The following is a 15,826-nucleotide window of genomic DNA, read 5'->3' on the forward strand; positions in this document are numbered from 1 at the left end:
CATATGTCAAAAATCCAAGCCACAAAATCAATCCACCAAAACAGATTTGCACTCTATCTTACCCACTGGACCTCGAGAGATACTTTGTACAGATGTTAGCGGACCTCATCCAACTAGCATTGGTGGTTGTAAATACATCCTAGCATTTTATGACATATTTTCTAAGCACATCAAACTTTTTGCCATTAAGTCACCCACAGCAAACACCATCATCAGAAGATTCACAAATGATTATATGCCATACTGTGGAAAACCTAAAGCCATTCTATCAGATAATGCCACGTATTATGCAGGATTCATCTGGAGAAAATTTCTAAAGGACAATAACATTAAGAGTATCTTTATTTCAAAGTTTCATGCATCAGCCAACCCTTGTGAGAGAATTTTTAGAGAATTAAATAGATTCATGAGAACTTATACCTCAACACAGCACACAAACTGGATACATTACTTAGCACTTTTTGAGGAAATACACAACAATTTAAATATATACAACACACCCTATACTCCCAGAGAAATCATGTTTGACACAAAGGAAACTAATGAATGGAGCAACCCACTACCAAAATTTTCTGACACCAAACCTTCACACGAGGAAAAGGTAAGGGAAGTACTCATTGCAATTACTGAACAAGCTGACATTAAAAATAAGAACTATGGTGCTAATCTGAAAAGAAGGCAAAACTTTACAATAGGCATGCAAGTTTTACTTAAGACCCACTACAAATCGTCATCACCTCTAAAACGTAATGTCAAGTGGCGTACATTATATGAAGGTCCTTACACAATCATTGATATACCACACCCTGGAGCATATCTGCTACAAAACTCCAAGAATAAGAGAATTTTAGGTTTGTACCCTCACAAAGATTTGAAAACTTTTAGCGCTTAGCAGAGTATGCTGATACAACAACAACGTAAGTCACATCTGATACTTCAAGTTGAAGAAAAAGAAGATGTAAGCTATAATCTTAAGTAGGCTATTTACATTTTACAGCACCAGCACCAGCACCAGCACCAGCAGCAGCAGCAAGAAGATAAGACACAGGAAGAACTAACAATTTTCATGCAAAGCACAGTTACTGATTATATTTATTAATACCCTGCAGACAAGCTGACAGACTAAATGACCGGAGACCTGAACCTGATACATTAATTGGCATGATAGACACTTGATTTGCTATTCACACTAACACCTCAATCCACATGAATACAACATGCACAAAAAACACTCTACAGGAAATGACAAATGAGATAAATTGAGCAAGGCTATATACTTTATTTTATTTGTAAATGATACTTTGTGCATGTGCTAATTTGGAATTGATTGTGGATGTGACGTGCCGTGTCTTATTGTAATCATGACTTTTCAGGACAGATCATCTCCAAGATGTTTTCTAACCTACTATGAAAGTTTATGTTGCAGGAAACATTTAATGAGGAAGAACACTTATTGTGTAGTACTGATGTAAAGGAAAATATACTTAAAAGGAAAACTTTATTAAAAAGGGGAAGAGACCTATAAAAGAAAATGGATTTTCTGAATGTATCACAATACACTGAACGTATAATTTTTTCTATGTCTGACACATATGTACTTTTAAATATCTAGTTTAATGCAACTGAAAAATGTAAAATATGTATATGTATTACCAAACAATGTAATGTAAATATATAGGTACACGTTTCACAGAAAAATTTTTATATCTATGTAAACATGTAACAGAAAACTGTACTCAAAGTGAAGTGATATTTGTTATGTTTTGTGCTCTCTGTTGTGAACGAACATTTTGTTTTGCAACGAACAATGTATGAACAAGTTGTGTGCAAATATTTAAAAAAAAAACGGTTCACTGCGCTCATGATGGGACACTATAGGTGACGTGAGTCGCAAAACCACGGCACACTTTTCGACGAAACGACGACACAATATCCAGAAGACGACATACGCCTTTTGGAAGACGAAATTGGAGGTTATTGAGTAGACGTAACACGGACTGGTCAGTACGGAACCACTGACACCATGTATTCCTACCAAGACGAAACCACATTTTAACTGCGTCTTCCAAAGCGCGCTTCATTGCGAAATTCTTGATCTCCAACTTGTTTCTTCAAGAACTTTTGTCTCAATGTAAAGTGTAAACAAAACGTGTAACACGTGACATTTATTTTAAAGTGCAAAGACTTTAGCACAGTATAAACCTTTACTAAGAAGTGACATTCTAAAGAGAATATGTTCACATATCTCTGAAAATGCACAAAACCATTAATTAATTTTATTTATTGAATGAACATGTGTAATAACATTTTGAAGTGAAAGAGAACAACGGACTATATGCCCAACAATTTATTACAAGGTAACAGCACAAGTGAATACGAACTGTGAAATTTGTTACAGTCTATGTAAATTGTAAGTATGAGAGCAGTGATAGCTCTGAGCCAGAGCACTTTACTCTGGTACTGGAGTTCCTAGGTTCAATGCCACTCGGAAACAAATATTTTTATTTTTTCTTTTCACTTTCATTTATCTTGTATGTAAATATTATTTATGTATTTGTATAGATGTATGACATTTATGATATTATATGTATGATGAAACATGATACGTAACAACTTATGATTCATAACATGATAAATAAAGAAAATACGTCAACAAATTGCTCAGCTGCAGGTGGTACACCTTTGCCTTCGCAATTTGGGGGGCAGTTTAAGGAACCATTTGCACTCGAGCACAGACAATATTTAATTTAGTTAACTTAGATTATATGTATCGATTTTTTAAGACAAGAGAATGCAAAATAAAAGCAATTAACACCGTTCTCTTGTCACAGCCAGTAGGCATCAACACTCTTATGTCATTCGTTGTCCTAGAAGGACGTAATATTTTGTGTGGCTCCACAGTTAGCCATTTCATACTTATTTGCAGAAAAGAGGCGCAGAATTAATAAGTCGCTCTCATTTGTAAATGATCTGCAATTATTTCCCTATAATTTTACGTACGTGTAATTTATATCGTAATGTATATGTTAAAATGAATATATGTTTTATTTAATCGTATGCTTTCTTTGTTTTAGTAATTTTAGTCTCTCCATTTTCATGATTGAAGCTCAGGTCAGATATTAGACTTTGTCTACAGAAAATATATAATGAGCCCTGGCTACGTTCCGTACATCTTCGGACGTGCGAAGTTCGATAAATTCACGGCGTAAATTTTAATCTCTCAATTACTCAAACAACCAAACAAACAAGTATTATTATTATTACATATTATTACTATTATTACTATTACTATTACATTATTATTATTTTAATTTTTTTTTATTTGCTAAAGCCCTTACAGGATCTGCAACATGCTGTCGTGCATTATCCTGCTGAAATGTAGGGTTTCGCAGGGATCGAATGAAGGATAGAGCCACGGGTCGTAACACATCTGAAATGTAACGTCCACTGTTCAAAGTGCCGTCAGTGCGAATAAGAGGTGATCGAGACGTGTAACCAGAGGCACCCAATACCATCACGCCTGGTGATACACCAGTATGATCATGACGAATACACGCTTCCAATGTGCGTTCACCGCGAAGTCGCCAAACACTGATGCGACTATCATAATGCTGTAAACAGAACCTGAATTCATCCGAAAAAATGACGTTTTGCCATTGGTGCACCCAGGTTTGTCGTTGAGTACACCATCGCAGGCGCTCCTGTCTGTGATTGAGCGTCAAGGGTAACCGGAGCCACGGTCTCCGAGCTGATAGTCCATGTTGCTGCAAACGTCGTCGAACTGTTCGTGTTGATGGTTGTTGTCTTGCAAACGCCCCCATCTGTACACTCAGGGACCAAGACGTGGCTGCATGATCCGTTAGAGCCATGCGAATAATATGCCTTTCATCTCGACTGCTAGTAATACGAGGCCGTTGGGATCCAGCACGGCGTTCCGTATTACCCTCCTGAACCCACCGATTCCATATTCTGCTAACAGTCATTGGATCTCGACCAACACGAGCAGCAGTGTCGCGATACGATAAGCCGCAATCGCGATAGGCTGCAATCCGACTTTTATGAAAGTCGGAAACGTGATTATACGCATTTCTCCTCTTTACACGCGGAATCACAACAACGTTTCACCAGGCAACGGTGGTCAGCTGCTGTTTGTGTATGAGAAATCGGTTGGAAACTTTCCTCATGTCAGCACGTTGTAGGTGACACCACAGGTGCCAACCTTGTGTGAATGCTCTGAAAAGCCAATCACTTGCATATCACAGCATCTTCTTGGTATGTAGCACGTCATCTTCATGGTGCAACAACTTTAATTGCCAGTAGTGCATAACAATCTCATGCCTTAAGGGCAAGGCAAGAACATTGATTTAACAGAAACTGGTACTCGGCTGAAAGTCACACATCAACCAAATAACTGAAATCCAAACTAGGAAATTACTACATAACACACAAGGAACGGCGCTCAGAAGTTTCCAAGGTTCAGCCTGGCATTGTAACACTAACACCTGTTTAGGTGAGACAGGCGGGCTCTTCAAATCACTGTCATACACAGTGAGCTGTGTGACACGTTGAATTTTCCAACAGGCGGATGCCAGTGAGCCGAGGAAGAACGAGCTGCGTGCAACGGTGGATGCGGTTCCCTAGGTCAGATGCAAACTTGTGTTCCTTCTGTGGGCTCGAGGCGCTGGCTTCCATCCCCCGCCAGGAGATTATTGCCCCGAACCGGTGCGTAGCAGGGATGAACCAAGTTTCCGCACGAAACGAACGTCGGTATTATTGGATGCCTGAGAACCAGCTCAGTATACTAGCATTTACTGAGTATAATTTGCGATTATTTTGATCTATAAGAATGGAAGAACAAATGTATGTAATGTGTTGAAAAACTGATCACTGCCCAGTAGATCCGATTGTTCGCTACATTCAGTTTGTCTGAACGGGCCTCACTGCACTATCCAGTCACATTAATGTTACCAAATGTTGGAAGCCTGGATAACCACTTTTAGCAGCGCAGACCACAGGAAGAAAGTCAGTGAGGGTGTGGGAGGTACCGACAGGAATGTGGAACCATCCTGACTCCAGTCTCGGGGCCCGCTGCTGTAGGCTTCTTTTCGTCGCGAAGGACCGTTCGTGGTTGTTCCACGGATTCTCGAAGGGTTAGATCCGGGGAGTTTCGTGGCCAGGGGTTTACAATAAACTAATCCTGGTGCTCTTCAGATCTCGCTCACACACAGTGAGCTGTGTGAATTTTCCAGACGCCAGTGTGCCGAGGAAGAACAAGCTGCGTGCAACTGTGGACGCTGTCCCCTAGGACAGATGCAAACTTGTGTTGTCGACTATGCCTTCCAGAATGTCGAGATCATCCAGGGAATGCATCAGCCACACTACCCAGACCATAACGTTATTACAGGATGTCTGCTTTCAGATCTCCCACCCTGTACGCGCCAATGCCATCTGCACAATGGAACATAAAACCTGATTCACCTCGAAAGGCCACGTATCGCCTACAGTGGCTTCCAGTAGCGGTTCTGGCGTGCGATTTCGATCTTCCGTTGTCGATGAGCATCAGTCAGCACGGGTGTGTGAACCAGGCACCTGCTGCGGAGGCCCAAACACACCATCATTCGCTGAACGGTCGTTGAGGACGCACTCTTGATAGCCCCTTGGTTCGTCTGGGCGGTCAGCTGTTCTACAGCAGCATGTCCACTATCCTGTACAAATCTCCGCAGGAATCGTTCACCCCTATCATCTACTGTCTTTCGTGCACCACTATTTCCTCAGCGTCGTTTTGGGTAGCATTTTGCGATGCACGGCCTACTTTAACAACTCGAACTTCTCACAACCTTAGCCGTTTCGGAAATGTTTGCACCTTTGGTCCGAAAGCCAATAACAATGACCTTTCGGACGTCAGTTAAATAGCTCCCCTTTCTAATTACAGAGACGACAGCACTGTTTTCCACATATGCCGTCACGTAGTGTATACCCTCCACTGCTGGTGCTGACACATGCCGCCTGTGGGTGGTTATGCATGTTGACGTAGAACACAGGCCATCATTTTGAGTGGATTGTGTATAAGTCTGCTGTGTTAGTCTGGGAAATGTATTGGAAGTTCATATTACTGTGTCGTGTGAACAAGACACAGCCAGGGAAAAAGCACCACAGGTCCAAAGATGCTAGCTGATGCCATTGCCATAGAGACTCGCCTCTTGCGCGAGTTCCACCTGCACCACGGGCGGCGCTGATGAACATACCGGCTTCGCCTCGGAGAGCTGCCGGCCGAGTACAATCCGCCAGAAGCCTTCAAGAAAGACAGAAAAGCAGCTGTCCCCCAACTGTTTATAGATCACCATCCAGGACTGATTTACACAGGGAACGTCGTTTAGTGAACTATCAGAAGTTGTAAATTGCATATGCTCTATACTGTGAAGTTTACCTACGATTATTTGCACTTAGCCATTGAGCGCTTTTTTGTGTTACATAACATGCGGTGTTGCAGACTTCATTATTCAGCAAATCACAAAGATAAATAAACGTTTTAACGCGTTGGTGTGATTTTGTTACTAATTTGGTGGAGTGCCTTAGAGCCTTCGTCCTCCTATCATGTTACCTGACCCTGAGGCGTAGCTGTGTAACAGTGGCAGGGAGAAATTATCTTCGCGGGGTGCGGTGTACCGCACCAGAAGCCGTTTCAGGAACTCATAAACTCGACCTACCGTATCAACAGTGGCAACTCGGTCTCCACTGGAGTAGCGACGAGGCCTTTACAAAACTAGCGTCGAGGGTTTACAAAATGTGGTGTCACCGCCAGACACCACACTTGCTAGGTGGTAGCCTTTAAATCGGCCGCGGTCCGTTAGTGTACGTCGGACCCGCGTGTCGCCACTATCAGTGATTGCAGACCGAGCGCCGCCACACGGCAAGTCTAGAGAGACTTCCTAGCACTCGCCCCAGTGGTACAACCGACTTTGCTAGCGATGGTTCACTGACAAACTACGCTCTCATTTGCCGAGACGATAGTTAGCATAGCCTTCAGCTACGTCATTTGCTACGACCTAGCAAGGCGCCATGTTCAGTTACTATTGATATTGTGAATAATGTACAGTCAAGAGCGACGCTCATCATTAATGGATTAAAGTTAAGTATTCCACCAGCTACGTCCGTTTTTCTAAATTCTAATTTCCTTGTCCTGTGCCAGACCTCACGCCAGCCTGCGTGAGCTAAAACGCGTGCCTTTCGGCTTCCTCTAATAACACGGTGTTGGCTCTCCTGCCAACCCACAACACAAAATATATTACTTTAAGTAACTTGATATGAAAGGTGTCATTACACAAAGCAACTGATCTCGAGCCTAAACCGTAGCAAAATTAGCTCCTGCTGTAATGACCTCATGATTGTTCCTAAACTTTTAGCTGTGTCCTGAGAGTGTGCAGTTGTCAACTGTGTACCTGAATACTTACGCCGTTATTGGCGTATTGGTTAAACTTATGAGGGACAGACTGTTGAAAGAGGTTTCCCGTGCCAACTCGCACAAGGGCTTGGACAAATATGTTATCCTGTTCGAGTGAATGTGGCTCGTATTTTGTGTCTGATGGATTGATCTGACACTCTTATGCTAACAAGGAATCCCTTGAGTGTCAGGTCGCAAAGGCCAATGATGTTTACAGTATTCCACGAGCCACGTAGCGTCTATCACGCAACCACAATATAGGCTGCTAAATGAAACAGTGGGCGGGACTGGAGGTATCCAATGGTGAGCACCGTATGAGGCTACGGAGCGTACTAGTTTAACTTGCTGGTTGACGAGTATCTCATAACAATGTTACAATGCTAGTGGTGTTGATACAAAGCAGAGCAACGGCAACGATAAACAAAGCAAACATTGCATCATACCTACAACGACAGTTGCTGAAGTTGACATTTCGGCAAGAAGGAACCCAAGGAATTTCGCAGGGAGAGAAAGTGGTAGTATACGAAATATTAACGTTTGTGCAAGATAGGTCAGTAAAATCTGGGGTGTCGTATACGCTCGGGTGTGCAGACAATGTACGTGAGGAGTCAATGATGACGGTATGTGCTTAACAAGTGAAAGTGATACTGAAACAGGTGTTGAGCCATCATGTCACACACGGTGCCATAAACCCTGTCTTCAGTGAGACGTAGCAAAGGACGATCATTGGCCAAGGAGCGCGTACTAAACGTAATTACGTACATGGAAGATAAATCAGGGCATAATAAGAAAAGAACAACTAACAGATTACGCCCGGGTTCCTGGGTTCGATTCTACATCTACATCTACATCTACATTTATACTCCGCAAGCCACCCAAGGGTGTGTGGCAGAGGGCACTTTACGTGCCACTGTCATTACCTCCCTTTCCTGTTCCAGTCGCGTATGGTTCGCGGGAAGAACGACTGTCTGAAAGCCTCTGTGCGCGCTCTAATCTCTCTAATTTTACATTCGTGATCTCCTCGGGAGGTATAAGTAGGGGGAAGCAATATATTCGATACCTCATCCAGAAACGCACCCTCTCGAAATCTGGCGAGCAAGCTACACCGCGATGCAGAGCGCCTCTCTTGCAGAGTCTGCCACTGGAGTTTGTTAAACATCTCCGTAACGCTATCACGGTTACCAAATAACCCTGTGACGAAACGCGCCGCTCTTCTTTGGATCTTCTCTATCTCTTCCGTCAACCCGATCTGGTACGGATCCCACACTGATGAGCAATACTCAAGTATAGGTCGAACGAGTGTTTTGTAAGCCACCTCCTTTGTTGACGGACTACATTTTCTAAGGACTCTCCCAATGAATCTCAACCTGGTACCCGCCTTACCAACAATTAATTTTATATGATCATTCCACTTCAAATCGTTCCGCACGCATACTCCCAGATATTTTACAGAAGTAACTGCTACCAGTGTTTGTTCCGCTATCATATAATCATACAATAAAGGATCCTTCTTTCTATGTATTCTCAATACATTACATTTGTCTATGTTAAGGGTCAGTTGCCACTCCCTGCACCAAGTGCCTATCCGCTGCAGATCTTCCTGCATTTCGCTACAATTTTCTAATGCTGCAACTTCTCTGTATACTACAGCATCATCCGCGAAAAGCCGCATGGAACTTCCGACACTATCTACTAGGTCATTTATATATATTGTGAAAAGCAATGGTCCCATAACACTCCCCTGTGGCACGCCAGAGGTTACTTTAACGTCTGTAGACGTCTCTCCGTTGAGAACAACATGCTGTGTTCTGTTTGCTAAAAACTCTTCAATCCAGCCACACAGCTGGTCTGGTATTCCGTAGGCTCTTACTTTGTTTATCAGGCGACAGTGCGGAACTGTATCGAACGCCTTCCGGAAGTCAAGAAAAATAGCATCTACCTGGGAGCCTGTATCTAATATTTTCTGGGTCTCATGAACAAATAGAGCGAGTTGGGTCTCACACGATCGCTGTTTCCGGAATCCATGTTGATTCCTACATAGTAGATTCTGAGTTTCCAAAAACGACATGATACTCGAGCAAAAAACATGTTCTAAAATTCTACAACAGATCGACGTCAGAGATATAGGTCTATAGTTTTGCGCATCTGCTCGACGACCCTTCTTGAAGACTGGGACTACCTGTGCTCTTTTCCAATCATTTGGAACCTTCCGTTCCTCTAGAGACTTGCGGTAAACGGCTGTTAGAAGGGGGGCAAGTTCTTTCGCGTACTCTGTGTAGAATCGAATTGGTATCCCGTCAGGTCCAGTGGACTTTCCTCTGTTGAGTGATTTCAGTTGCTTTTCTATTCCTTGGACACTTATTTCGATGTCAGTCATTTTTTCGATTGTGCGAGGATTTAGAGAAGGAACTGCAGTGCGGTCTTCCTCTGTGAAACAGCTTTGGAAAAAGGTGTTTAGTATTTCAGCTTTACGCTTGTCATCCTCTGTTTCAATGCCATCATCATCCCGGAGTGTCTGGACATGCTGTTTCGAGCCACTTACTGATTTAACGTAAGACCAGAACTTCCTAGGATTTTCTGTCAAGTCGGTACCTAGTATTTTACATTCGAATTCACTAAACGCTTCACGCATAGCCCTCCTTACGCTAACTTTGACATCGTTTAGCTTCTGTTTGTCTGAGAGGTTTTGGCTGCGTTTAAATTTAGAGTGAAGCTCTCTTTGCTTTCGCAGTAATTTCCTAACTTTGTTGTTGTACCACGGTGGGTTTTTCCCGTCCCTCACAGTTTTACTCGGCACGTACCTGTCTAAAACGCATTTTACGATTGCCTTGAACTTTTTCCATAAACACTCAACATTGTCAGTGTCGGAACAGAAATTTTCGTTTTGATCTGTTAGGTAGCCTGAAATCTGCCTTCTATTACTCTTGCTAAACAGATAAACCTTCCTCCCTTTTTTTATATTCCTATTAACTTCCATATTCAGGGATGCTGCAACGGCCTTATGATCACTGATTCCCTGTTCTGCGCTTACAGAGTCGAAAAGTTCGGGTCTGTTTGTTATCAGTAGGTCCAAGATGTTATCTCCACGAGTCGGTTTTCTGTTTAATTGCTCGAGGTAATTCTCGGCGGGGTCAGGGATTTTCTCTGCCTCGTGATGGCTGGGTGTTGTGTGCTGTCCTTAGGTTAGTTAGGTTTAAGTAGTTCTAAGTTCTAGGGGACTTGTGACCACAGCAGTTGAGTCCCATAGTGCTCAGAGCCATTTTTTTGAACTAACAGATTACAATAAATCCGCAGCAACATGACGTGTAGTGCCTTAAAAAGCTGCCGATATTGAACGGAGGACAAGGCGCAGTTGTTACAAAAAACGTTGTTTACACGTGTCAAGGATGCTCGATACAGTTTACAGGATGTGCTTATGCAGATGAAATGGCGCGTGACGTAGATTACAGTGATTTCGAGGGAAGCAGCGGGTGGTTACGTAGCTAGAAATACTGCTTCAGAATTGGAAGACATAAGATAACTAAATGGCAAACAAAGCGTCAACTTGGCGATGCACAGCAAACTGCGATATCGGCCCACAGATTTATAAGTGACATAAATAAACGTATCCCAACGTTCAATGACGAATTTGAAGAGGAAATGCGTATGAAAGGAGCCCTAGAAATTAGAGGCACTAGACAGTTGTATCAAGTTCAACTAACTTCAGTGCTTCAGCGCATTCTTACACAATAATGCTAACTGTTAATCTAGATGGTAAACTGACTTGATAGTTATTTATTGTGCTACGAGAAGTTGGAGGGGCTCTGCCATCTACGTTTTTTTCCTCGTGTTCGTGATCTTGCAAGGGCAGTAGGGAATATTTACGTCACTGCAAAGTAGAGTGAGAAAGTGGCCGCACGAGAACTACACCTATGGTATGAACACTGATTTTGGCCAACAACTGGTCAAAATAACTTTCTTCGATTGATTCCTGGCCTGCGTATAAAAATCATACTCTTTTAGAGTGACATTGCAGTTCATACTACCTTGAACCACTGGACAAATTCTACCGCTCGATGTCTGCTTTTTCCATGCTGATTAAATATACTATTACCCTATCTGCAGCTATGCCTCAGAGGATAGCCAGTTTCACAATAAGCTCTACAGTAGACTGTTTCGCATGCAGTTGCATGCCATCACATTCCATCTGTTCTCATCTCACCGTTACACAAGTATGAGTCTATATGCATTCTTCGGGAGTGTATTCCTAGCTGAACGTCCTGTACCGTCGGTAACTCCGAAGGTGTTTGCCCTCTATCTTTATGGTGTGTACTTTCGTGATCACTGTAGGGCGCCATTTATAATACAGTATCATGGTGCAACGTAACGGTCGCTATGGAATGTCGACGATGTCTACTTTGTGAAGTGTAACACATACATTTCGGAGAAGTTGATCTCTTCACCTCCTGGACATTCATTTTCTTTCGCATCCTGGTGCATATGGTGAGTCAGTAGCAGCTAATATATGTATGTGTGTGTGTGTGTGTGTGAGGGAGAGAGACAAAAAGAGAGAGAGAGAGAGGGAATGTATGCTCGTGTGTATGGGCGATTACACCGACGAGCCACAACACTGTCACCGCAAACCACCAGGAGACGGAATGACTCGTGCCACTTCGGGCAGGTGACTCGGTATATTTACATGTTCATGACTATTCTGCAGTTTACAACTAAGTGTCTGGCGGAAGGTTGATCGAACCACCTATTTCTCTACCTTTCCACTCTCGACCAGCACGCGCGAAAAACGAACACATTAATCTTTCCGTTCCAGCTCTGATTTCTCTTATTTTCTTATGACGAACATTCCTCTCTGTATAGGACAGCGCCAACAAAATGGTTTCGTAATCGGACAAAGTTGGAGACTGAAAATTCATGAGGAGAATGCAGAAAATAAAATTTATTTGCAGCGTGTAATTGACCTCAGGGGATTCATTACGCTTTAATGAATATGTGCCGTAGCGTGCACATGGCCCCGAGCCGTAGTAGTGCTGTTTTATCTTTAGTTTTCTGCACTGCTGCCTTCCCTTCTACTATCCTTTATATCTATTAAAACAGCTCTTCAACTATCGATCTATCTCTAATTATGAACGTGTAAAGAAAACCTGATATGACAAATTTTACCGAAAGTAACAATTTCATTAGACGCTCCAGAAATGACAACCACGAGAACTTTAATAACAGACAAAATTTTAATTATCAGTATCGTCAAAATTATCAGCAACAGGAACCACATTTTGGTAACAATAGACGTTTTTCGTCGCAACAGCATGAAAGCCAGCCGGTTAGCATACCTAACCAACAATGTAATGTACAAGGTCAACCAAGCTTTAATGTTTCGTCGCCTACACGCATGGCGTCAGCTCCAACAAATAGTAACGCACAGCAACAAGGAAAACAGTACGTACAGAAAACACACCATTTCAATTCTTATCGCAATGCACCATATAGCAATGACTATCATGACAGACGTAAAAATAATGAGCACAATTTTCAGTGTACGTTTAATAACAGTCGGTCTTACCAACAGCAGACTCATCCACAACAACAGATTATCATGAATGAACCAGACAGTAGATATCATCCCGAACGTAATACGTCAGGAAGAAATAACAGTTCAAATAGTGGAAATGCCACAGCATCCTCGCGAAAATAACAGCTCGTCATATAGAATTTGACTCGATACAGTACAGGTTGCATCTTCCAGCAACGCAAGCAATACTTTTGACACGCAGAATCTTGTTCACGAAAATGTTATTACTTTTGACGACATCCGAGACACTCTTTTGCAGGAAAGACCAGTTATTCAAAAAACCATTTCACACCCTGTCATTGAAGTAAAAATTGGATCATCGAAATACTCAGCAGTGATCGATTCTGGATCTCCTATGTCAGTCATAAATGAGGAAACTTTCAAAGAATGTAACAAAGAGAATACCTATCCTACGTTACCATTAGGCAAAACTAAAGTAAAAGGAGCAGTATCTGGTAAAGGAGTAGATGTAAAATTACAGACACATTTATCATTTTGTATTGCAGGTCATACATTTCACTCAAATTTTTGGATTGTTCCCTTATTGACAACAGACGTTATTTTAGGTACGAATTTTCTGGTACAACACGACGCAATTATTGACTTTCAAAACTCCTATTTAATGTTAAAGGATGAAAATGTACAACTGGCTTTAGAATTTCAGCAATCTTTATCTGCAGAAGAACAAACAATTAATCGTACAGAGGTCATTTCCACATTACGTAACATAGACTGTCATTCCACATTGTTCACAGATACGTACTTACACAACTATAATACTCCAGACGAAGCCGACTATGACGTTATACAGATGATTTCTGATAAAGTTAAACGGAGCACTGCAAATACAGACGACGAACGTACGCAACTACGCAAAATTCTTTTACAGCAAGCTCCAATTTTGGACAACGTTTCTGGTACTATGTCCGGTTTTATGTATGAATTTCAAGTTAAACAGCACGACACATTTAAAGCCAAACATTGTCCCATTCCGTATATTCACAGAGAACAAGTTGAGAAAGAATTGCAAGCTATGCTTGACCAAGGAATTATTGAACCGGCAGTTAGTCCGTACATAAACCCGCTCCATATTGTTAAGAAAAAGGATGGTTCACTTCGCCTCGTACTTGATTCGCGGCACATCAATGACATTATTATTAATGAAACGGATCGCCCACAGACAGTAGAAGAACTTCTACAGAAATTTCATGGTACTGCTATTTATTTCACATTGGATTTGAAATCGGGATTTTGGCAAATTCAACTCCATCCGGACTGCAGAAAGTACACGGCATTTCTCTGTTTTGGTGACTGTTATCAATTTTGTAATTTACCATTCGGTTTAACTATTTCTTCAGCAGCATTTATTCGCGGTTTGAATACAATACTTCCGACAGAACTTAAAGACAGAATCGCAACGTATGTAGACGACATTCTTATTGCAGAAGCTAACTGGTCTGAACACAATCTGATTCTTGAACAACTGTTACGAACTTTTCGTGCACAAGGACTCACAGTTAATCTCAGTAAATCGCACTTTGGCAAAACTTCTATAAAATTTCTTGGACATGTAATTTCAGCAGAGGGCATTGCGCCTGACCCGGAAAAACTTCAAGCTTTACGTGACATTACTGTTCCTACGACGAAGAAACAACTACGCAGCTTTTTGGGTTTAGTTAAATTTTTTCGTAAATTTATTCATTACCCTGCTTTAGACACCCCTAGATTATGTCAATTGACAGGTAAAAACACTATTTGGTCCTGGGATAGGCAAGCACATTCTGAATATATGAACCTGAAAGAAGCTTTGTTGAATGCACCAGTTTTGTCACACCCAGATCTTACTAGAAATTTTTCCATTGCCACCGACAGTTCTAACACCGCTTTAGGCGTACACATTTTTCAGGGAACTGAAGAAGATGGTAGTACAGTAATTAAAAACATCACCTTTGCGAGTCGCATTCTGTCACCTGCTGAACGCAATTATTCTGTTACAGAACTTGAAACATTATGTGTTGTATGGGCATTTACGAGATTTCGGCATTTTCTTTATGGAAGACATACGACCGTTTACACAGATCATAGAGCTATAGAGTTTTTACTTTCCGCTAAATTTACACACGACAGATTAAGCAGATGGAAACTTTATATGCAGGAATTTAATTTTACAATTGTTCACATTCCTGGTACACAAAATATTGTAGCAGACGCACTATCCCGTTCTCTCAGCAACAATCAGCAAGACATCGCAACCAACTTCTGCAAAGCAAATTTCAGCGTCATGTACATTCAACAAGTTGCATTTGAGAATTTCATTTCGTCGTCATTACAAGACATAGCACAAGAGCAGAGTAAAGACAACGTATGGAAAGAAATTAAACACCTTTGGCAAGATAGGAATAATGTTACCATTAGAAACCATTACACTGTACGCAATAACATTCTGTTTTGCCGCTCTCACCCTGACAACAACAATTGGTTATTATGCATTCCTGACGAGCTTGTTAACAAATTAAGTTGGTATACTCATTTAAGTTACGCACATTACGGAGCCAGAAAATGTTTTCTTATACTGAGACATAACTGTTATTTTACCAACATGGAGAAACGTATTCGACGAGTTTTAGCGTCATGTAAAATCTGCCAAGAAAGCTAAGTCAGATACGACATCACATATTTCTCCATTACATCCCATTGTACCTGTTAAATTGAGACACATGGCCGCTGTAGACATTTTTGGTCCGATTCCCAGAAGTAATAGAGGTTTTTGCCACATATTTGTCGCTGTTGAACTCACTTCAAAATTTGTTACATTCACT

This window comes from Schistocerca cancellata, chromosome 5, assembly GCF_023864275.1.
Source record: "Schistocerca cancellata isolate TAMUIC-IGC-003103 chromosome 5, iqSchCanc2.1, whole genome shotgun sequence".
NCBI classification, from domain to species: domain Eukaryota; kingdom Metazoa; phylum Arthropoda; class Insecta; order Orthoptera; family Acrididae; genus Schistocerca; species Schistocerca cancellata.